This window comes from Macrobrachium nipponense, chromosome 29 (genome assembly GCF_015104395.2).
Source record: "Macrobrachium nipponense isolate FS-2020 chromosome 29, ASM1510439v2, whole genome shotgun sequence".
NCBI lineage: Eukaryota > Metazoa > Arthropoda > Malacostraca > Decapoda > Palaemonidae > Macrobrachium > Macrobrachium nipponense.
Window position 1 is genome coordinate 71889960 of NC_061092.1, and position 26222 is coordinate 71916181.

Here is a 26222-nt window from a genome sequence, read left to right on the forward strand (position 1 = left end):
GGAGAAGAAGATGGATGTAGCAGAAATGAGAATGTTGAGATGGATGTCGGGAGTAACAAGGGAAGATAGGATTATAAATGAGTATATAAGAGGATCGACAAAGGTAGTTGAAATATCGAAGAAAATACAGGAGGGAAGGTTCGATGGTATGGACACCTGTTACGAAGGGAGGAACGTCATGTTGGAAGACTTACGATGGAAATGGAAGTGCGGGATAGAAGGAAGAAGGGAAGACCAAGAAAGAGAAAGCGTGATTGTGTAGGGGAAGATATGGTATTAAAAGGTATAAATGAACACGAGGCACCGGACAGAAATCGATGGAGACGACTCATTCACAACGGCGACCCCATATAAAAATGGGTTTAAGCTAGGAAGAAGAAGAACTGCGAGGGAGCAGTCAGAGGCGAAAGGCGAAGTACTGTGTGAATGAGACATCGAGTCGCCACAGATGAATCCTCAGAGTAGTAGATGCTCGAACTGGTTATGGGATAAGACGGTTTTCTGGATATGGATTCACCCTCTGGTGAGCAGCTACATAACCAAATTGAAAAGACAGAAAATGCCTACCCTTGTCGAAGTGATTGCTATAGTTTGCGTCATTGATGCCTTCACTCGCGTCATGAGCACGATGAATCGAGTACTCTGCGTCATTTAGATGAGCTTTCACGCCTAACGGGAAATGGCCGCTCTATCAAGTGCACAATGACGAAAGCAAAAACAAATTAAAAATCCTTATCCAGACTCCCAACCAAGCCAAAACTAATCCTTGTATCACAGTCATACTTTCAAAATAAAATGTTTAATTCGTTCATTAGTTTTACAACGAACTCCGTAGGGAGGTAGTGTCATCAGTGCACCTCACGGTATGCGCTGTAGGCACTACAAAAGGTTCTTGACAGTGTCCCTTCGGCCCCTATCTGCAGCCCCTTTCTTTCCATTTACTCTGCCTCCGTTCATATTCTCTTTCTTCTCCTGACAATTGTTTCAAACTGTCTCCACTGCTTTGAGGTTTTCCTCCTGTTACACCTTTCAAACCTGCCTTTTCTCCTCTCCTACTCTCAGTTTCACTCCCAGCGCTGAATGACCCCATAGCCCCCAACTTGGCCTTTGACTAAAACTCTATATTCCATTCCATTCCAATAAATTGATAAACTGAGAGAAGATACAAAATTTTCCCACTTGGTAGAGGGAATGAATAAAGCAGTCTTGTGTTCAGCTATTACCTGGCGCAAAACGTCCCAGTAAAAAGGATACACGAGCACTTTAAATATATACATACACAAATAAAGGTATAAGCCACGAAGGAAAAGTAAACAACGGAGTTTCTGCAAGATCTTTCGATTCGACGTCCTTTACTCAGCAGACAAACTGACTTACATGAGGAATTTACAGTACAGGAAATTCCTCATGTAAGTCAGTTTGTCTACTGAGTAAAGGACGTCGAGTTAAAAGATCTTGCATAAACTCCGTTCTTTATTTTTCCTTTGTGGCTTATACCTTTATTTATGGATTTGTCACGTTCCAAACTTTCGTGATTCAGTTATACACACATATATATATATATATATATATATATATATATATATATATATATATATGTGTGTGTGTGTGTGTGTGTGTGTGTGTGTATATGCATGTATGTACATACATACATACATATGTATATATTAATAACAATGAATTAAAAGTTTCTTTTCTGTTTCCCAAATCGTATTACATGAATAACCACGGAGCGAAATCCAAGCGGGAGAGTAATGCAACATTCACATTCATAAAATGTCAAATAAATATGAGAGCAGACCTTGAACTCGGTCGACCACTTCACCCGTGAATAATCAATCCAGTCTTTGGTAAAAACACCATCATAATATTATCATGAAGGCTGGGCGCTATTCCACGCTCGGTTCCACCCTCTCAAGTGCCATTGAAATGGTTGATAAATCAACCTTATATTTTCTTGGTATCATTTTGAAAGAAACAGTCTGTTGCTCCCTTAGGGTCACAAAATATTGAAAAAAGAAACTCATTATTTCAACAAGCTGATTCTCTCCCCTTCTTGGGGAAGGGGGCTGATTAACTTCAAAGGTCCCAGCGCTTGGCCTATGCCTTAAATCTTATGTGCCATTCCATTCTAGATAAATTAATTTTCAGGAGTAATGCAAAACCACACCACCTTACAGTATTTCGAAGGAAACAGGCCTCTACTCACCATTTACATAAGTAAATAAGATCGCACTCTTCACAAAACTTGAAACACGCGATAAGTGCTTGAGCTTTTCTGAAAATAATGGGAAATACTTCAAACGGCTTCTAACATAGGCCATTCTCAGTTCAATGCAACTTCTAAACAGGTTGTCTGTGTAATATTTCACATATTTCGTTCAAAATTATTTCAAAGCAACTCGAAATAGAAATAGGGCAGAAAACTTGTCTTTCCCCCAAAAGCGCTATTTGGTCTATTTACCCTCCTCTCAAGGGGAAAGCACCAACATCTATAGTTTTGTAACAGTAAAGTTTGACAAGCATCCGTTCAGACTCCTGCGTCTTTGCCTGTTCTGGGCAAGAAAAGGAGGACCGACCAGTGAGTGTTTCAGCAATTTGCATCTCCAGTACATTTATTAAAAATATCTACCAGTCAAACCATTATACACCTAAAAATATTCGAAAAATAAGGCATCCAAAAGATACGATGACAGAGTCAGTTGAGATACAGATGAAGCTCACGAAGAAGGTGGTGACAGGTTTCGCATTTGTTACAGATGGACCAGAGTGTTCGGAGGAGCCTGGTCACGCAGAGAGAATGGAGAAGGATACACTGCTATTATTGCATACACTCCAGAACTTCTGTAATACAGCAAAGCTATTATTGCACACACTCAAGAACTTCTGTAATACAGCAAAGCTATTATTGCACACACTCCAGAACTTCTGTAAGAAAGGAAAGCTATTATTGCACACACTCCGGAACTTCTGTAATAAAGCAAAGCTATTATCGCACACACTCCAGAACTTTCCTGATAATAAACGCCAAAAGCTATTATTTGCAACACGACTTCCCAGATTCTTCTTGTAAGAAAACGCTGCTCTTATTGCACCTACTCCAGACCTTCTGAAAAGAGAACAGAGGTACTGAAGCGGTTCTGCCTTGATGGATCCAAATAAGAATTGGGACTGAATGGTCTTATTTCCTAGGCATCACATGCAAGACGCAGCAGCGAGTGAATCAATAACATTCCATTCGACTAACCCCTTCACCATGATGTGTGATGGAAATGAACACAGGTGAAGGTGTTTCGCAGAAATAAATTTCTAACTCACATCCGGACCGAACCCAGGTCTTTCAAGTGAAAGGTATAGAAAGGTTGTTAACTTTTCCTGAATAAATATCTCTGCTGGATACTATCCACTTTAAATGACGTCCTGTTACTCATTGTATTAATTATTAAAGCACGAAACAATTGTGTAAGTGATAAAGTTTATATATAGGATATATATATATATATATATATTATATACTATATATATATATATATATATATATATATAGATATATATATATATATGAGGAACCACAAATATCATTAAATATCGAATACAGTACAGGGTTAGACCGCTTCTGACCAAAATAGGGCAATCTCGCGCATGACGTCACACGGCTGATCTGACTGAGGTTCAGGTAAAAAAGTCATCAGTCAGTATTTGACCCCACCAGAGTGAAGAACAAGGAAACTGTCATCCAGTACCTGGGCAAACAATTCCTATAGTGACCCTTAAATTATTTGTTTTCTTCCAATGCCACCTACCAATGACGTCACAAATATGCGCAGTAACGATTGGACGGTCTAACCCTGCACTCTATTAATCCTGATTCGAACCATGGTCTAGTTCAGAAACAACGATAGACAGTAACTTTGGCCTGCCGGATATCGGAATCGAATCCTGACCGATGCTGAAGCACTTAATAATTGTAGTTTCCCTTGAGTGCAGGCAATTCCCAAGATACAGTGAGTTCGATATTAAATGATATTAGAAATAATCAGCTCTAGCCATTCTTATGCATAGGATAACTATCTAATATATTTTAAAAGTTGTTTTCCAAAGTTCAGCAAACTTGAAATTCATCATCTACTCTTATCAGGAAAATATAAGTGAATTTAGCCCCGTTTTACCAAAGGTCCTGCACCACATAAACAAAGAATTGGCTTCATAATATGAAATAACGAAAAGGAAAGAATGATATATTTTTATGGAAGTTTCTCGTCCTCGGGCTTTGCGGAATGAATTAATTTCATGGTGAATCTTTTCGTGTCAGAGGGAGGCGCTTTTAAATTATGAAAAGGAGAGAACGGAAAGAATTACTTTAATTCTTGAGTTTATGTTAGATATATTTATTCATTTTTTGTCTTCAAGAACACAGAGGGAAACAATAAAAGCCATCAGTATCTCGAACATTTGCGGATTTATTGTTCTTTTAGTAGTATATATATATTGTAGACATACATCAATATATAATATATATGCAATATATAATATATATATATAATATATATATATATATATATATATATATATATATATATATATATATATATATATATATATATATATATATATCAGAGTACAGCAACACTGGCTAATTTGATACACAGTCCATGTTTGAGAGAAAGGCGTTTGGTTACATTTCATGGTTGAAATTGGGTAATAATATTTGTATAAATGATCAAATGCATTTTGCCAAAAATGATATAAAAGAACAGCACAAAGCCACTTTGAGAGCACAGGACACCGTGCTGATGGAGAGTGGTTGTTTAGTGTAGGAATAGTTCGTTTTATCATTATGGATTAAAAATAGTTCATTCCTAACCACTCTTTACTTGTCCTAAACTTTAACATCTTCGACATCTATATGCATTTTACATATCTTTGATTGGTTTCGTATGTTAGAATGGGCAGGACTATATCACACCCACATGTGAACATGTGCAAACCTTTAGAAACCTCCTAGTGCATATGTATATGTGCCCCGATGCATTTACAAGCCAGATGGGATGAAAACTGGGGACTCACTCTGTCTTTGAACTTGAATAAGGATCTGATGGGTTGTTGTTTCTTTAGAAAGGTTTTTACACTTAAGGCAGGTAATTCATTATTAAATTAACTCGGACACTTCCTTCTAAATCTAAGGTTTATCTAATATTTTCAGACACTTTATCCTAAATCTAAGTTTATTTAATCAACCCAGACACTTTCTTCTAAATTTAAGTTTATTTACTAAACTCAGACACTTCCTTTTAAATCTAAGTTTATTTAAAAGACTCAGACACTTTCTTCCAAATCTAAGTTTAGTCAATCAACACAGACACTTTCTTCTAAATCTGAGTTTATTTGATAGACTCTGAAACTTCCTTGTAAATATAAGTTTATTTAATATATTCTGACACTTTTTTTCTTTCAAATATAAGTCTATTTGATAGACTCAGATGCTTTCTTCTAAATCTTTAATCAACTCAGACTCTTCTAAGTTTATTCAGACAGTTTTTTTTTGAATCTAAGTTTATTCAATAGACTCAGACACTTTCTTCTAAATTGAAGTTTAAAAACATTCTGAAGAGCCCATGAACCATCGTATCCTTACCCACGTTCCAGGATTCCCTAGATTTATTCTGGGCACATAATATCGGATTCCAAGACTGACTACAAAAGAAACACTTGATATTTAGGAATCGAACGTTGAATGCAAAATTGATCTCCAAAAAGTCCGAGGCTGAATTCTAAAATTAAAGTTTCTATTCCAGGGAGGAAAAGACTGAATGCAAATTAGACCTAGATACAAATTCCGTCCACAGCTGACTGCTTTGGTCTCATGTGTTGCAGTAGGGCTTGTACTGCATATCTCGCATTCTTACATAAAGTAAACCGCAGCCTTTGGATTCCAAGGATGAAAGTAATTCCTATCACACTCAGTCTAGGTACTCTGATTGTCAATGTGACTTTTGCTGCCGAGACCTGGACTTATTGGATATCAACAAACCAGGAGTGGAATCCTCTTCCATATTCACTTCGCAAAGATGAACACAGCACGCATTAATAGAAAAACACATACGCTTAAGGTGTACAGAAATAGCAAAGTTTAAAAGGTAAAATAATTATTTTCACTTTCTTATTCGATAAATAACAAACTACAAAAGACTGAATAATTCAATGTTATCCGGCGCCCACAAGGCGGCAGGCCAAGACCATAACGATCACGCACTGAGGCGCTTCATCATCTGATCCTCGTAAATTGTGGTTAAATAATCTGGTGTCCATATTATTTGACGTCAGTTCAGCTTCAACGGATCTGTTCAAGAGAAAAATGTAATCAAAGGCGTCGCGAGTCCAGAGCTTCGAGAAATGAGCAATCCGCAAAAAAGCGACCTCTCTCCCTATTCGATGAAGGTAATGCAGAAAATTAGAGAAGAAGAATTTCGGATGGGAGAAAGAGAAAGAAACAAAAGATATCCTCTAAGCAAAAAGTAAATTCATTAAATTGATAAGAACTGACAATTCCGAGGGAAAAAGTGAGATAGGGGATGTTTCATCTCCCATGCTAGGACTGACCTGAGCGGGCTGAGAGATTACCTGTTCCGAATGCGTCTTAAAGATAGATATTCCAGGCTGCACATTCTGCAGAACGTCAGAAACTGTCGAGCAGCTTTGCCTGAACTGAGCAGAGTACACTGAAGACTTCAGATCTGTTGAGCGGTGGTTACTTCGACCTTACCTCAAGAAAACGAATAACCATGAACACCATCGAATTTTCACCGAGTGAAAATATAAAGATGATGAACGACATTGCTTCACCTCTCTGTGGAGCATATTCAGTTACGTGTGATTAGTTGTAAAAGGGATCTATTGCCCCAAGAGTTAAATTTCCCCGCACAAAGCCTTAAAAGGAAATCCTTTGCTCAGACAAAGAAACATTCTTAGGCGTGAGTCACCGCTCTGGAGAACCTTCCCTTCCAATAGAGAAACGAAACGAAAATCCATATTTCTTGAGGTGCCTCCTCTCGGCAACTTTACGGATTCTGAAGGAAATAACTGGCATTTATTTTTACAAGCACTGGAGCTGGCGACGTCCTAAAATGGAATGTAGAGCTGACTGAGGGAGGGAAGGAAGGAGGAGTCGCCCAAGAAGAAAAGTCATTATCACAGGTTCGAGAAGGAAATCAGCTCTCTCTCTCTCTCTCTCTCTCTCTCGATATATATTATAACACTTGGCAAGAGATAAGAGAAGCGGAAATAGGAAATGCATGCATGCTCCCACACATGTGTTAGACACATACACGTACGCACACTCACACACACACACATGCAGACATCATACCCACACACACACACTGTATATATATATATATATATATATATATATATATATATATATATATATATATGTGTGTGTGTGTGTGTGTGTGTGTGTGTGTGTGTGTGTGTGTAAATATATATATATATATATATATATATATATATATATATATATATATATATCTTCAGCATAACTCCTACACTAGAGAACAGTAGTGCTGTGGGCAGTATACGAGTTGCAGTCCCAGACATACTTGGATAGAAACAATGAGAGGGGGAGGCTGGAGACGAGTGGAGCTTTGTGGAAGACAAAACCCAGAGTGCCGGAAATCCCGAGAGGCTCTTTACGCCTAGAATTGTTGGAGCTTGTATGTATGTGTGTATGTATGTATGTATGTATGCATGCACACACTCACACACACTTATTCTACATATGTCTGAGCACACATGATGAACATGCCGAGAGACATTGCAATAAGTGTGTATAATATGCAAACTCGTGAATAAACATGAATATGAATAAAAGTATACAATCTGACCGGAAGACTACAACATGTCTTGTACTTCACCTCTGCACAGATTACCAACACATCTCTATTAAAGACCGTTCTTAACCTTTTCTTCATCTGCCCTCAGATTCGAGCAGATTATTGTTACGAAAAAAACTGCAGCAGCAACAAAACAAGTATACAAAAGCGTGTGATAGACGATTTAAAAATAAAAACAAATGGCAGTCGAGTCTTCTGTACCATCTTTCAGTGGCATCGGTATAACGCCGTATGAGTTCTGAAACGTGAAACTCTCAGCCAGCCTTGGTGGTCCATGTTGTTGCGTTGCCAGAAGTACGATTATGTTTCATTTTAATCTTGAATAAAATATAATCTACTGAGGCTAGAGGACTGCAATTTGGCATGATTGATGATTGGAGGGTGGATGATCAACAGACCAATTTGCAAACCTCTAGCCCTTGTGGTTTGTAAGTTCTGAGGGCGGGCAGAAAAAGTGCGGACAAAAAAATTTGCGGACAGAAAAATGTGCGGACAGAAAAAGTGCAGACGGTCAGACAAAGCCAGCACAATAGTTTTCTTTTCAGAAAACCAAAAACATGACCCCAGTAAAGGAAATTGCAAATGCAACATAAAAGATTATAGTCATACCCCACTCACGAACAGCGTAGATTTTACAAGAAAGAGATTCATTCCCACGTTTTGTCGACCAGAAAATGCCGTTTCGTTTCACTTCCCCTCGAACTGGAACACAGGAACAGTCACTGACCCCGATCGCTTACTGTTGTATCGGTATTGTCTCAGCTCTACGGAAGGAAATGACCTGAATAATATATCACAGGCCATAGAAAAAAAAATCGGCTCTTTTGTGGTTCAAATATGGACTGTATAAAGTGTGTGGGTTCGCATGTTTGCTAAACATAAGCAAAAGAACGAAGCACTGGACATCATGGTGTGATCTGTAGCATCCTCTCCTCCCGTGTGAAGGGTCCCAGGACCCACCCTTGGGGAAGACCGGGTGTATAGTACACACATACACATATACATATGTATGTATATAATTGCTTACAAACACATTAATAGCTGTCAGGACACCGCAACCCTATTTCTTTGTAATAAGAACTATTCAACCACAAACATGAAATAGTTTTCTCTTTGCACAGATACCACTGAGAGTATATAAACTTACGACGTGAATAAACACCGAGAAGCAAACTCAGAAAATAAGATTTCCTCTCTCTCGCCTTGAGATCAGCTTCTTTGTTCACAGATATGATGTATCCGCTGCGATTTACTTTATCCACTTTAAAAAAATAACACTACAAATCACAATATACTTCCATGAATGGCCAGTGTAAAAAAGGCACACAGCCACTCCAGTTGCTAACCCTTTCCGCACATAATCTCATTCATTCACCCCAAAGTAGCCTCATATTAACGAAGGTTAAGCGCTCCAGAAATAACAACAGGTTGAGAACAACAAATAAATTTAATGCAAGTTTCACCTGAAGGATTTAATGGATTTTCTCGTATGGAGAAGGTTAGTGGGGACAGAGGAGGAGGAGGAGGAGAAGGAGGAGGAGTTCTGAAGAGGAAGAATGATGAGAGAAAGGAAGAAAAAATCCCTCGACAAACATCTCGGAGCTGAAGTCAATTAAATGAAAAAACAAGCAAGAAATTCTGTTTGAAACTCTCGATGTGCTGCAGTATGAAACTCAGCCACGACTGGGCAGCGCTCAGTTGCTCCTCAGATGCGATCAAATGTAGATACGTCGGCGGCTGGCACCGCTAGTAAGCCAGACGCACGATCCTAGGCTAACCTTAACCTCAGATAAAGTAAAAACTACTGAGGCTAGAGGGCTGCAATTTGGTATGTTTGATGATTAGATAGTGGCTGATCATAATACCAATTTGCAGCGCTCTAGCCTCTGTAGATTTTAAGATCTGAGGGCGGGCACAAGTGCAGACGGACAGACAAAGCCATCTCAATAATATTCTTTTACAGAAAACTAACATGTGCCCATGAGATAAACAACAAACGATATACTATACCTTTCTATCAGCCATACTCTGTTGTCTCATAAAATACCAATTCCTTTATGGATATTTAGTATTTAACCCGAGAAAAGGTTATGATTAATCGGAGCTGTAAAGATGACCAGGTTTTCCATCTAACCATTCTGGATGTTCATGAAAAGGGAAAATCTCTAACCTGATGCTCTTTAAAAAAAAAAGGAAGAACGAAAAGAAAAGATACGAGAGTTGTGTGGCCCTTTCTCCTTTGGCTGGTCTCGCTAAACGTCACATTTATATTCCCTCACTCGTTTCCGAACTGCTCGTTTATACTCGAGTCATCATTTAAGGAATTCATATCAAAAAGTTTACCACGAGTTCTTAGGAAGGAAATGGATTTTGACAATTCATGCTTCCAAGGTGGCTCGTAAATTTGGATATAAGACAAAAATAAAAAAATATATTGCTGTATACTTTCTGCTGTTGACTCTCATGTTAATTTGGCTATTTCCAAGTGTTGTAATGGATTAGTCCTTCGGTTATGTCAAATACCTCGATTTTAAGCATTGACCTTTAGAGTATCTACTTTAAACTCATTATTTATATCATTTTCGTTAAACTTATTATTTACATAATTTTCATTAAACTCATTGGAGAAACAAATCCACAGTTATGTAAATGTACATATATCTAATTTTAAAAACAGCAAGGATAGCTTTCGGGAAACTATTCGGTTCTCCTTATCAATCCTTATAAGGGGAACCGAACAGATTCCCGAAAGGTATCCTTGCTGTTTTTAAATTTAAACATATGTACATTTACATAACTGTGGATTTGTTTCTCCATTTGAAGACTCGCGTTACTATGAGTTTTTTTTTTAAATTAAACTCATTATTTATATTATTTTCATTTTCATTCATTGTCATCATAGCGCTGAATGACCCTGTGGGCCCCAGTGCTTGGCTTTACGCCCAAATAGCATTTTCCAACATATTCCATTTCAACTACTATCAGTTTGGCTTCCCTCTCAACAGCCATGTCAAGAGGATTCACTTACGAGTATATCAGAGTTTTGCGCCCTACGTCATTCATAACATCAATTCAGCATCTCCATCCTGTTACGTTTCCCTCTTCTAAGTCAAATGAAGCTTTTGGATGAGGAATCCTCTCTTGGGCCCTGACATCCCACAAATAACTCAAACTTTCACGCTATGCATCATGTCATATCTGAGGGACTTCCCCATCCACAAGCCAATGAGATCAATCCACAACAGGCCGTAACATCTCCGAAGCACCAATCAAACAAATTACCCGACTCTACCTCCAAGTGCTTACCTACACAAAAGACCTCTTCATGAAAGAACTCAACCCGTTCCCGACTCTTCCAACCACCCATCGCCTCCATCTAAATGGAGGACGATAGAACTATTCAAATCCTTTCATCTAAGACGGCGCAGGACAAAGCCTAGACCATCTTGTTCACCTCCATCATCATCGTTATATAAATACACCAGACGAAGTTCTCGCTAACAGGTATCACTTCGCAAAAACGAGAGGAGAGAGAGAGAGAGAGAGAGAGAGAGAGAGAGAGAGAGAGAGAGAGAGAGAGAGAGGGGGGGGGGGGGTGAGAGGGGGTGTTATTTGAAAGTTAAAATAAAACAAAATTGAACAAGATACTGAATATCATGGAAAGGAAGTACTGAGGAAAGAATAGGCTACTATGTTCCTCTGATCTATGAACCGTTTATTCTTATGATGTTGAGAAGCAATACTTAGAAACAGTAAAAAAAAAAAGGAATAAAAAATGGAGGTATTTAGGACGCTCCAAAAGGAGTAGAAATGCAACAAGTACCCGGGAACTACGTGAAATTACTAGTGGAAGAAACTCTGCTTTAGGGAAAAGCGGAAGGAACGGAATTCGTGAAAGAGAGAACAGTTTAGAAGGCCAAGCAAGTGAAACATTTGACTCTCAAGTTTACAAGAATCTTGTAGTAACGATCCAAGTTAATTTACATTATTTTATCAATCTACTCTGGTTTCCCGTTGGACTAGTGGACTTCGCTCTCGGCTACCAATCTGGTGGTCCGAGTTCGGTTCTCGGCTCGGCCAACGCGAAATCAGAGGAATTTATTTCTGGTGATAGAAATTCATTTCTCGATGTAATGAGGTTCGGATCCCACAATAAGCAGTTGGTCCCGTTGCTAGGTTACCAAATGGTTCCTAGCCACGTAAAAATATCTAATCTTTAGGGCCAGCCGTACGAGAGCTGTTAATCAGCTCATTGGTCTGGTAAAACTAAGATATACTTTAACTTATCAATCTACCAACAATGTCATTCTTACATTTTTTTTTTTTTTTTTTTTTTTTGCAGATTCATTTTGGTTGCCAGAAGTATTCATGAGTCTTAAATGCTCTGCAAGTTATTGAAAAGCTGATAACAGTATTTACTCCAATAAGCCAGTAGCCATACCTCAATTGGGAGTCCGAGTTTGAAATTTAACTCCACATCTACTGTGGAATAAAACTTGATATCTGTTCCCTCAAAGACTGAATCTCAGAAGAAGGCCTCTCAGCCTTGCGTAAGAGGCGGGAACAAAACTGAAGGAGACAAACATCGACCCTTTCTTTATCGCGCCTTCTCTCCTCCACCTCCCTTTTTGTTCCTCTTCTGCCAGAATTATTTTTCCCGCCAACAACTCTCACGGAAAGTGGCACTTTCCTCCCCATCAACTCCGTCCCTGAAGGAATGGATGTCGGCCCATTAGTCGCCGGGGCGCCAGACCCTCCGGGGAATAGGGTCAACACGACACCAACCCATCACGATTTAGGGAAAGGAAAGGGCGGGAGGGAAAAGGGGGAGGGGGGTACTTTTACGGGCTTTCTAATCAGAAGAGGGTGGAAGGCACAGAAGAAGGGGGGGTGGCCACCACTAATCTCATCCAACCCCATTTCTGCTTGACGGGTTTTTCGTTGGACATCGGCACGTTCCTGTTTCCTACCAATTTAGTCTGACGTCCATTTTTTGTTTTTTTTTTTTCAACTTTGTATCTAACTTGACATCTCTATCTCTCATCTCTCTCTCTCTCTCTCTTTCTCTCTCTCTCCTCTCTCTCTCTCTCTCTCTTCGGACGCGCGCACACATCTCACTTGGAATATCATGGAATGAACAACTCTGATGTAGAGATTAAAGGCAAAATAAACAAATCTTCAGGAAACGGAAAGCAAACGTGACAGGGTCACCGCTCGTGCTTCTGTGTCAACAACAACTTTCTTCGAAAAAACTCCAGGAAAATAATGATTCTGCTTTAAAGGCAACAACATCTGGCAAATCTGGGAACGTACGAAACAAGACATTTTCCTTCGATATTTCAACGAATTGTTACTCCACTTTCTAAGATACGACTTTTCTTGACGACTGCCTCTGGCGGCACTTCAGAAGAACCAGTCCCAGTTGCAACGGCAACAAAATTCAACAAGTAAAAAATGCGCCGAAGAAATTTCTTTGCAGCGTATAATGGTGTATGAGACGCGTCCCATGAAACTTTCAGCCAAGTCCCGGTGGTGGCTTTTCCTATAGCTTTACCAGACGGACGATCATGGCTAACTTTAAAGTTAAATAAAATAGGAAATAATGAAGCTAGAGGTCTGTAATTTGGTGTGTTTGATGATCGGAGGATGGATATCAACATACCAATTTGCAGCCCTCTAGCCTCAGTAGTTTTTAAGATCTGAGGGTGGACAGCATCAATAGTTTTTTTTTTTTTACAGAAAACTAAAAATCAGCTTCCTTCAACTCTCAGCATTCCGTGTCTGCTCGAGATTCCTCTCACACTTTATCGTAGTCATTGTTCAACTACTGCCCATCATGGTGTACAGGACCATTGTTGGTGTAACTCCGGATTTTGATCGTTGGTCTCACTGAAAACTTGCATCGAACCTGAATCACGGGTGAATTGAAGCATAGAGGATGACACCTCGAACCTCCTTTGGTTATTTGCAAATAATTCTTACAATCATCGATGTGTGAAAACAAAATAGTTTGTCTTTCTTGTTTTGACGAACACTGAAAATTTGGCAAAAATGTGTAATACCCTTCAGTTTGCCTCGAGAAATTTCATATTTGGATAAACTAATAGAACATTTTACCGAAAGCTGGAACATGAAACTAGACCATTCTAATTTAGATCCAGTTGAATTGATGTACAATCACCACTTTTACCGGAGGGGGGGAATTTTAGCCAATATTCAAGGTGACCGTCACATTTAACTTGCATTCTGTCACCTGCATTTCCCGCATTTAAATTGACAACGTAATACAAGCAACTGTCTAAAAAACTGATTTACCTATTAAGGAAATAAATTTTTGAGGCCATTCAAAACTTACACAAATATGAATTATGGCAAAGCATCAAGATATTCGTAAGAATTGTTTGTCCTTACTTGAGAGAAGAAAGTCCAAGATTCTCTCTGTTCCTTGAGAACTTTGGACACAACCAACAGAATATGGTGATAAGCATGGCCAGTCATTATTATTATTTTTTTCGCATTTCCATTTGTCTAATTTTGACTTCAGTCTGTTTGCCTGATATCGAGCTTAAGCCGAGAGAGAGAGAGAGAGAGAGAGAGAAGAGAGAGAGAGAGAGAGAGAGAGAATCAATAATAATATGTTATTCTCCTTCCTTCCAGAGCCATCCTAGAGTCCGTGGGAAGCGTGAGAAGAGCTTCGTGGACGAGACGTGGGCGGAATGAGGGCGTGGAGGCTCTCCTTTGTCCCTGAGCCTTTAGGCGATGACCTCCTCCTCCTCGCCTCGTCATGGGCGTGACCCGGGACTCAAACTTATACGCATCAGCCCGGCGCGCATTCAAACACAGGTCAGCATGGCGCCTTATTTTTAATTAGTACGTAATTATTTATGGTTGAAGGTGAAAGATCTTCAGTCTGCTGAAGAGTCTTCCAGGAAACTCTGTCGTTTTCATGGAACGCTTCGTTTCATGGATTGTCAAATTCATTCTTGATTGTGGGTCCTCAGACTGACGTTGCATCGGAAGGAAGCGATTGCTAACAAATGATAATGCCTGCATTTGACAAAACACTTCCATATTAGAGTATAAGATGATGATATTATAATAGAGAGTATTAGATAGAGATAGAATATAATATGATTATAGATATTTATAGATACGTAAGAAATTAGATCAGAGTTAGAGATACAGATAGTATATACGATATACATAGAGATAAAAAGGATAGATCGATATAGATATATAAGATATATATAGATAGATTACGTTACCACGCACACACACATAGAATATTAAATAAATATAATAAGATATATTATAATATATAAGTATAATAATATATATATATGATATAAATATTTTTTTTAAAAAATATTAGATATATATGTGTGTTGTGTGTGTGTGTGTGTGTGTGTGTGTGTGCATTAGAGGTATATAGATAGAGACCATTATCTCGAAGACCTCTGAGATTTATGTCCAAGTGGTAATATTAAAATTCCGTGGCCCATCTGGAATTTTAGAAATAATGATAGTATGTTCTCGCTGGATACAATTGCCAAATGCGATAGATCATTTATTTCTGAAAGCGCTTCAACAAAAGATTCAGAGGAGAGCTCAGCACAAAATTCTCCTGGACTGATGAATACAGGAGTCAGAACCAGGATTCTCGTTTTGTTGGTTTTGTTTTCATGGGAACTTCAAGTGAGTAGAGAAACTATCATATTTATCATGGAGAATCATGCCCATGTGGCCTGCATTTTACAGAACAAAAATGCATATGCATTCCTTCAGTTTAACTATTATATAAAATAACAAAGTGTGATCCGACCTCCACCTTACTCGGGGCGTATGAGAAAATCTGCGCTCAAATAGAGCGTTGTTTCACCAACGAAAATTAAAATAAATACTCTATATTCTATCAAATAATTTTTCTGAACTGTTTAACATGCACATTATTTATTCTTTACATTTTCATACTAATAAATAAACCATAAATATCCTATCCTAAAATTCCTGTAACTTTAACTCAATGCAAAACACCTTTTTTCAGTCCTTTTTAGACTTTCCTACCCAACAAGACCAACAACAACAACAACAACAACAGCAAAGTAGTTTGCAGGCTTACTCCCCGAGTGGCAAAAATAATTCTTTCAATTTAAAAGACATGAGGAAAACTCTTGACGTTCTTCACCAAGTGATCTCTCGAGCTGTGCTGTATGTGGATTACACTCCCCCCCCTCCCCCCCCCCCCCCCCCACCCCCCCCCCCGGCCCCACCGCCCCCCCCCCCCCCCCCCCCCCCCCCCCCCCCCCCCCCCCCCCCCCCCCCCCCCCCCCCCCCCTCTTTTTTTTAGCAACTGAGATTGAAAGCAAATATTTTTTAGTCTCTCTCTTTCTTTCTCTATCTCTTATCTTCTATCTCGTCTCTTCTTTTCTCTCCTCCCCACGCCTTTGGAATTCCTTGCCTGCCTACACGGAGCGATCCGTGAGGCCTTCATAACTATTCTCACTGACAAAATATAGAGATATTGCGAGGTAAAACAGGAACCACGATACTTGATCCGGAAAAAAGTGTGATGTTTGGCGTTTCAACAGCCCAAGGCAAAACATATGAACGTATGTGAATATTTACACAATGCTATAAACTTCTCGATTTCCGAAGATTTTTTAAAATTCGATTTTCCACTAATATTTTTTTAAGACCACCAATGACACTGGAAGTTGGGGAGAAGACTACGTCCTGTGGTTGGCACGAGCGCTGCAAAGAATAAGTGTGTATATAAATTTAAAGATATATATATATATATATATATAGATAGATATATATATATATATATGAGATATATATATATATATATAGATATATGATATAGAATATATAATGTATACATCTACATACAGAGTAGATGATAGATATAGATATATATAGAGATATTATATGAGTAGAGAGAGTATAGATATATATAGATATAGATATATTATATATATAGATAGATAAGTAGACATACATACAGATGATATATAGAGATATATATATATATAGATATATAGAGATATATAGACATATAGATAGATATATATATATATATAGATATATAAGATAGAGATATATATGATATATAGATAGATATAGAGGATATATAATAGATATATATATATAGTATATATATATATATATAGTAGATAATGTATATAGTATAGATATATAGATAGATATATATATATACAGAATATATATATAGATGATATATATAGATAGTACATATACAGATATAGTATAGATATATATAGATATATATGATATATATAGTATATATATAGATATATAGATAGATATATATATGATATATATATAATATATAAGCACATACATACAGATAGATATATAGATATATATATATATATATATATAGATACTAGATATATATATATATACGTATACATACATACATAATATATATAGATATATATATATATAATACTATATATATATATATATATATATATATATATATAACATTATATATATAGAGATATATATATAGTATATATATATAGATATATATATATAGATATATAGATATATATATATATATATATATATAATATATATAGTATATATATATATAGATATAGATATATATATATATATATGTTATATATATATATATGATATATATATATATATATATATATACATATATATATATATATATATATATATATATATATGCATATATATATATATATATATATATATATATATATATATATATATACATATATATATATATATATATATATGTATATATATGTATAATATATATATATATATATATGTAATAGTGTGGCACAGTGTCGTCATTACAAAAGGCAATAACTTAATAATACTTAAGAAAAGGCACGAAACGGATAATAAGAGAAGAAAAAGGGAAAGGGAATACGATAATGATTTTTCTTAGCGAAGGGATTTTGTTACTCAAAACATTGGCTTTTAGCCATTAGACATCTGGTTTTCATCTTCCCCAAAAAGCCTCTGTCCGTACCAGCGATTAGTGACCAACAAGAGATTATAGCCGATGAGGGATATCGCCCAGGCATCTTCGAGAAATTGGAAACTACTCTCATTAGCGCCTATGACTAATCGGCGTTCCCTTCGTGAACAGGTCAGAGAGAGCCATCTGGCATACGTTTAAAAAGGAATTCTATGACCCGTTGTTAGAAAGAGGGAAGTACCAAATTCTTAAAAGCTCCACCCTTTCAAAGGTAGGCCTCTAGTATCGACGAATCAAAGCCATGAGTGTTGGTCATAAGACAGCCCAAAAGGGGTATCAACGAATGACCTATGAGGTTACCAAGGGATACGCCCCTAAGAAGCCAGGACATGAAGAAGGAGGCGTATACAAATTCAGAGCCTACGAATCATTGTAAAAGACATGACAGGAAGGCGGTCTTGTATAATGTCTGTAGCCACTAAGACCAAAAACGTCTTCTAGAAAATGCCACACCCAGTCGGAATCCAAAAATTCAAAGGCGGTGCTAAGGGAGATTCCATCCTAACAAAAAGGCCAGACAGAGAGAGAAAAGAGAGCAGAGAAAAAAGGGGAACAGAGAAGTCGAGAGAAGATAACGACAAAGAGGGGAACGAGGAGAACCAGTGGCGCAGCAACAGGCAGAGAAGAGAGAGAAAGACAGAAGAATCCCCAGAAGAAGAAACAGGTGACAAAAAGTGTGGTGTGCGAATCAATCAAAGACAGTGAAAGTGACAATCATATTCAGTGAAATTCCCTCGTGCCTATAGACTCGTAATTGCAACAAGTGCCAATTAAGTTTTATCAGTCCAAGAGCCCAGTAACTCAGAAGGTGGAAAAACTTTTATAGAACCCGAGCAAAGAATAAAGAATTAAGCTCCCATTAATTTTCAATTCTCATCTAAAATTAGAACCCTTTTTTAGCTAATTCAGCAAGGTAAGAAAATTTATATAAGTCAAATTCCCCAAAGTATAGCCTCCAGTGTCGGCACACGTTACCTTAGATCTGTGCGAAGAAAGTAAGTACCAGCACAGATTAATTGGTGGCAGAGCGATGGGATACGATGACATAAAGATTGATATGATGACAAGATAATTGATGTCGAGCGGTAAGGATAGGAAGAGACAAAAGAGACAGCAAAGAAATGGTGATTAGCGACGTGATACGAAGACACGAATGACAGTTAAAAACAGCGGCAGCGAAACAGAATCAAAAGTTTAGTGTCGGCATAAAAGATTTCAATCCATTCACGCCACTCGAAAAAGAAAGTTCTCCCCAAAGACAGTTACCAGTGCTTCCCCAAATACAAAGACAGTTACCGAGTCGTAACAATAAAAGCGCTCCAAAAAAAAAAGCCACCCACACTCCACGAAGAAAAACTCCACTCCGAAGAACAAGATGCCGAACGCGTAAAGAATATATCAAGAGGAAAAAAGCACAATTCAGAAAACGCCCAATTCAACGCGCTTCCTTTCCCATCCCGAAGAGAAGAAGAGAGAGAGAGAGAGAGGTCCCCTTTCCCGAAGAGAAGAAGAGAGAGAGAGAGAGAGAGGGGGAACCAACACATCATTCAACGCGCTGGTAGGCGAACGCAAGCTGTCAGACGTAAACCCGGATGCCGAAGACGACGAAGAAGATAAGTCCAAAATAATATCCCCCACACTTACTAACATTAAACTCCATTAAAAGTAAATTACGCGATTAACATTTCAGTTAGACAATTTCTGGTATTTCAAGATTAAAAGATTTTCTCTCTGAACTTTTTTTTTGGCAACGAAACTACGATATTTCTTCATTTTACTAATTATAACTAATCAGCTACTAAGACCTTTTCCCGAACATTTGTATTTACTAACCAATAACTTTAAATTTTAATTTGAATTTTGATTGTGTCATTTTATGTTGTTTTTTGCGATTTTGGTTGTTTTTTGTGATTTCTTATACTTTGATTTTTTTTGTTTTAGTATTTGCTTTTTACTTGTTACGTCGAATGAATGTTTACTTGTTTTTACTTTGTTTTAACCAGGGTAACTCACGAGAGGTCTCTCGTTAGCGTACAGTTTACGGTCAGTTCAGTATCGTTTTACCAGTACTGTTAAGAGGGTTTTTGTTGTTGTTTAAGAATCGCTTACCGGTAACGTAAGACTTTGAGAATATTTCAGGGAAAATTCTTTTATTTTTTTTTGGTGATCGAATACTTAAGTAAAAACAGTTTATTGTTATTATCAATTTTCTTTTGGGATATTACGGTCATAACTTTGATACTTTTAATGATACTCAGTACTTAAGAAAATTTCATTAACGAGTCGATGGGTCAAGGAAAGAGACCGACTCCTTATCAGAACGTAAGAACGCCTGTGCTCACGAGAAGTCAAACCAGGAAAATAAACATGCCGGGAAAGTACACAGTCCGCGAATTCGAACGCAGCAGTAATGGGAACACATAAGGGGCATGTGATTAATCACATAGCTAAATTTTGCGGAAGAAAGAATGGTCAGTTAGCTTGTAACTTAGAGAACTGGATAGAGCAGGTGGAGACACGCCTAGATAGCATAACGGGGACAGATAGAGAAAAGCTTATTGAAGCCAAGAGTTATCTTGATTTGGAAGCCGGAGGAGACTTAGAGCGATACGTCCACTCCGAGACTTACCGAGATCTTAAGAATTGGGAAGAACTGAAACGGTATTTTAGGAAGGTCTATTCCACAGTTGGTGAAAGAGATCCAGTCACTAGTTTGGCAAGGATAGTGCGTCAATTTAAGTTAGACGAAAGACGTTATCAAGAGTTTAGCTCTCAGTTGTATAACAATATGAATGAATGGGGTAACTTCATGGAATCCACAGGTTGGATAGAGGTAGAAGGAGGCAAGCAAAAAATGCTAATGAGTCATGTTAAAAAAATATTTAGACTAGCAATAATGATTGGAAGCCTGCCAACGGAAGTTATTGCAAGGATGACTCGTAAGTGGGAGACATCCGATGATGTAGCAGAGATTGAAGAGGAGGAAACAAAAAATCCTAGGTAGTAAGACCTGAAGGGAATCCTATATACAGACCTTTAGTCGCTATAGGACAACAGGAAAGAGGTCCAAAATAGATCTAGGGCACCATCAGAAATCAGAATAAGATGCCAGGTAAATCTTCTCAAGGAGGATTTCGACAGTCACGTGTTATAACTGTCAGAGAGAGGACATTATGCCAGTGACTGCCGAGGGGATAGACCTTCTGTTCCTTTCCATAAGAGAATAGGACATAGTGCTCGAGAATGCAGAAATAAATTTGTTTCAGCTCCTAGAGGTAGATCTCAGTCGAGAGGCAGAAATAGAAACCAAAGTCAATCTCCCCCAGTTAGAGGAAATAGAGATTCCGCCCCAAATAGATATGCTAATCCAACAGCAAGTATAGGGTATCAATCAGTCCAGTCAATGTCAGACGACGCAATGGGAAATTTTCTGCTTACTGGTACAATGAATCTTCCTCTATAACAGAGAGAACGTCCGGAATGTCAAGGCTAAGCCCAGCTACACAGGTTAGCAAAGTTGATGTAGGGAATGAATATAATTATAGACCATTATTTCCCGCACATGTCGGTCTAGAGAAAACCTATTGTTACATTCTTTGATACAGGAAGTCCTAAGAATATAATGTCAAAAGTGTATTGGTTGTATTTCTCTCACTTAAGTTTGAACCCAGCAGTAGATTGTAGAATCACAGACGTCCAGGGTAATGATATCCACGTAATTGGACAGTTAGATTTTCCATTTAGGCTAGGAAGAATTGCTCTAAGAGAAAATGTTCTGGTAGCCAGAGATATACAATTAGCTTTTGCTCATTTGCTGATAGGTTATCCAACTATGGCTAGACAAGGGATAAGCATTGATGCCCCTAGAGAACAACTAGTGATTAACAACGGTCGTGAGATTTCTAGAATACCAATATGCAAGCCAATTAAAAGAACCCAGACTCAAGAGAATCCCACGATGAAAGGTATTCTAAAGAAGGATAAGACAGAGGGAAGATATCCAGAATGCATCACGAGTTCACAACAGATCATTAACCTCTTAGAATCAAATCAATGCACTTATTTAAAGTTAGAAAGGGAATTAAGACTTAAACCAGGAGAAAGCACGTGGGTAGAATGTACAGTAAATCCAATTTTCGAAGGGAAGGAAATTCTCACGCTTACTGAAAAGTCGCAAGTAAATGGAATACATTATTCTTCTAGTTTACATGAAGTCAGACAGAGCAAAATAGCGTTACAGATTACGAATAACAGAGGAGGAAAGGTTAAATTAACACCAGGTACAGAGATAGGCCTAGCAGAAGTATACTCCATACCTATCCGAGTTGTAGAAAGGGAAACGGTAGCCGCGATCCGTAAAGGAAATGAAAATTATGCTCAGGACATAAAACTGAGAAGAGCTAAGATAGGATCTCATTTAAAGGACATTAAGGAAAACCATGTTAGAGAAGAATTCATAGACTTATTGTGCGAATATCAGGATATAGTCGCTCTTGACGGCGACACCTTGGGAAATACACGCGAAATAACGCACAAGATAGACATTCCATCAAACACAAAGCCAATCTACATACCAGCCTACAGAGTAGCACATTCCCAGAAGGAGATCATTGAAAGAGAAGTACAAAGAATGAATAGGCAAGGAATAATAGAACCATCTAAATCCCCATGGTCTTTTCCACTTTTGCTAGTTCCTAAAAGGGACAAAACTTACAGAATAGTTGTGGATTTCAGAAAATTGAACCAAATTACTGAAAATGATCCTTATCCAATGCCGTCAATGCGAGATCTTATCGCCACTATAGGGTCCAAGAGATACTTCACCACTATAGATTTATTGCAGGGATTCTTGCAAATCCCTCTAGACGAAGAAAGTAAACCTTTGACTGCTTTTTCCACTAGTAACGGCAGATACCAGTATGTAAGAATGCCCTTTGGTCTAAAGTCAAGCCCGGTAACTTTTGTAAGATTAATGGATAAAATTTTGGGCGATTTACTAGGCAAGGACGTACACTGTTACATAGATGATTTGGTAATAGCAACAGACACTATAGAGGAAACACATAGACTTAGTCAGAGAAGTCCTAAAGAGATAAGAAAAGCCAACCTGAAGCTTAAACTGAAGAAATGTAACTTCCTTAAAAGGAAAATAGACTACCTTGGTCATACACTAAGTGAAAAGGGCGTAGAAGTAAACGACTTAAAAGATAAGTCAATCAAGGAATATCCTACACCTCAGTGCAAGAAGGACGTAAAGTCATTCTTAGGTTTAGCAGGATTTTACCGCAAGTTCATAGGGAGCTTTGCAGTCATATCCGCACCACTAACTGAACTTTTAAAGGAACACGTATCATTGTATGGACAGACAAGCAGCAAGAAGCATTCGATGAATTGAAAGAAAGATTAACACATCCCCCAGTACTTAGCTTCCCAGACTTTGGCAAAAGAAGTTCTTTTAGCCACGGACGCAAGCCACATTGGTATAGGAGCATGTTTAATGCAAAGACAAGATAACAAGTATAATACCATAGCGTTATTACAGTAGGAAATTAAAGCCCTCAGAAGTGAACTACTCAGTAACAGACCTCGAGTCTCTAGCTATAATAGACGCTTTAAAGCATTTCAGATATATAATTTTTGGTTACAAGATAACCGTCTTCACGGATCATTCAGCCGCAGTAGAAATGCTAAAGAACCCTAATTTTTCTGGACGAAGAGCCCGTTGGTTCATGACAGCCCAAGATTATGATATAGAGGTGAGATATGTCCCTGGGAAGACGAATAAGGTAGCAGATGCATTATCAAGATATGTGTCACAAGGTGATAGTATAAATATAGATAATTCAAGAAGAAGAAAAGAATGAAACAATGTGCAATGACGTAAATGTATTCACCATGCACTATACAGAGGAGCTTTCCCGGCAAAATTTCATAAAAGAACAAGAAAGAGATGAAGATATAAGGGAACTGTTCAAATACGTTAGAAACGAAAGAAAACACAGCCAACAAGAATTAACCGAACTAGGTAGGAAGGTTGGATGTCCCACAGATGCATTAACGGACATAGATGGCGTATTAATTTGGATGTGTCACGAATATGACCCATTTGGTCAATTTCTAGGTGTACTGCACAAAAGGTTAGTACCTAAGAGTCTAAGAAACAAGGTCATTGAGCTAATGCACGACGATGACATGAGAGCTCACCCCAGGAAGGGATGAGACAATTAGACTAATCCAGAGAACTTTCCATTGGAAGGGAATTCACAAGGATGTTAGTAATTATGTGAAGAGCTGCAATACATGCAACAGCTACAAGGGAAGAACAGACAAGGAAGTACCACTAGGGAAATATCCTATCCCACAGACTCCTTTCGAAAGAGTATCTATTGATCTTATCACTAATCTTCATACCACGAGTAAAGGGAATAAGAATATACTAGTATGTATCGACGCGCTCACGAGATATACAGAGTTGGTACCACTAACTAGTAAAAGTGCCAAGGAATGTGCAACCGCTCTCTTTGATAAGATATTTTGCAGATATTCTGCCCCACAGCTCATTATTTCTGATAATGGGACCGAGTTCAACAACTCGTTAGTTCAAGAAATTTGTAACGCCTTTAAGGTAGAAAAGGTAGCGATACAGCCGTATCACCCAGCTAGTAATGGCTTAGTAGAAAGGAATAACAGGAAGGTTTTTTTAGACGTATTACGTCACACAGTAGGACAGGATCCTGACTGGGACGTCAATTTACCTTTAGTCCAATTATCATTAAATGCAAGACATCATACGAGTACTCGAGCAACTCCCATAAAAGCTTTGATGGGATATGAACCCAGATTACCTTATGCATGGCTGAATCAGCCAATACAGCCTAATTACTCTGAAGATATCATGAAGATAAGAATCGGAAACTTTAAAGTAATCCACAAGCAATTGCACAAGAATCTAGAAGAAGCCCAGCAGAATATGATAGAGAAGCATCAAGAAGGATTAAGGCCTGTAGACTACAAGAAAGGGGATGAAGTCTATATTAAGAAGGAAGTAAGAAGTGGTATTAATTATAAGTTAGCCACAAAATTCACAGGACCATACAAGGTCGTAGACGTACAAGAAACTAAGATAAAGGTTAAGAAAATGAATAACCAAATGCCTTCCACATACGCTGAATCATTAGAAGAAGAATTTTGGATAAACAAGGACAAGGTCAAGAGAACCAAAGAAGTTGAAGAATCCGAAATGACAGAGACGTCAGAAGAAATTCCAGAAGAAGGAATTAGATATAACCTAAGAAATAGAAGAGTCACTTTTCAGTGAAACAGAAGAACAAACCCATTAATTCATCCCATTATTCCCATGTATTTATTTGATTTCTTTATTGCTAAGTTTACCTTCATCGGTCGACTTAGGAATAATCTTTTATTGTTACAATTCTTACTTTAATTAGTCGGTTTGTAGCAAGAATTTTTGAGTTACGTGCACTAACTTCAAATTTATTTTGACTTGAAGGGAAAAATATTGGGTATGTAAGAAACGGTTCAAAGCGCAGTATAAGAATTTCAAGACGTATATTAAGCTTAATCGTTCCATGAGACATTCTTAGAAGTAAAAAGAATAAATAAGACGGGTTAAGATAGACATTAAGAGATTTTTAAGATAAGAGAATTCGTTTTTAGAAATGATCAAGATTTGGAAGGGGTAATTAATATACTTACTTTGTTCAAATCATTAGATGTTGATTGATGATAACTTACTAATAAGATATAATCGATGAAGACTCACTAACAAGTTAATTGATGAAGACTCATTAATAAGATAGTAGTTGTTGAAACTTACTAACAAGATATTGATTGGTGAAAGCTTACTAATTGTTGTCATAGTAGAAGAAACCTACAAGTATTAACCACTAACCGGTTCCTTTAACCGAGTTGCCAATTTGTTTTAGTATCAAGCAGTAAGGTTATAGTTTAATGTACAAGGTTACTCAGAAATTACAGTAAGAATGCCCAATGAAATTTTGCATAAACACAATACACAATCTCAGTAGGAAGTCAAGGACACCCTCGTTATTGCATACAAATACACAAGGATATTTTCTCCCAGGACTTAGTCTCCAAAACAACAGGTCGCAGCAAACAAGAAGCCATCAAGTGTCGTCAACGAAGAACGAATTTATTTTCCATAAAAGAAAGGACGATATCCACCTAGATAGAATAGGACTGAGGACTGAACCAATCATATACTGTAAACTTGGATAGTTACCATTATTTTTTTGCTTCTA

General features: G+C 37.7%; 1 pseudogene; it reads left to right on the forward strand.

The window, feature by feature from the left end:
• The window catches only part of LOC135206284 (uncharacterized), a 227293-nt pseudogene that overhangs the window by 167574 nt on the left and 33497 nt on the right, over positions 1–26222 (forward strand).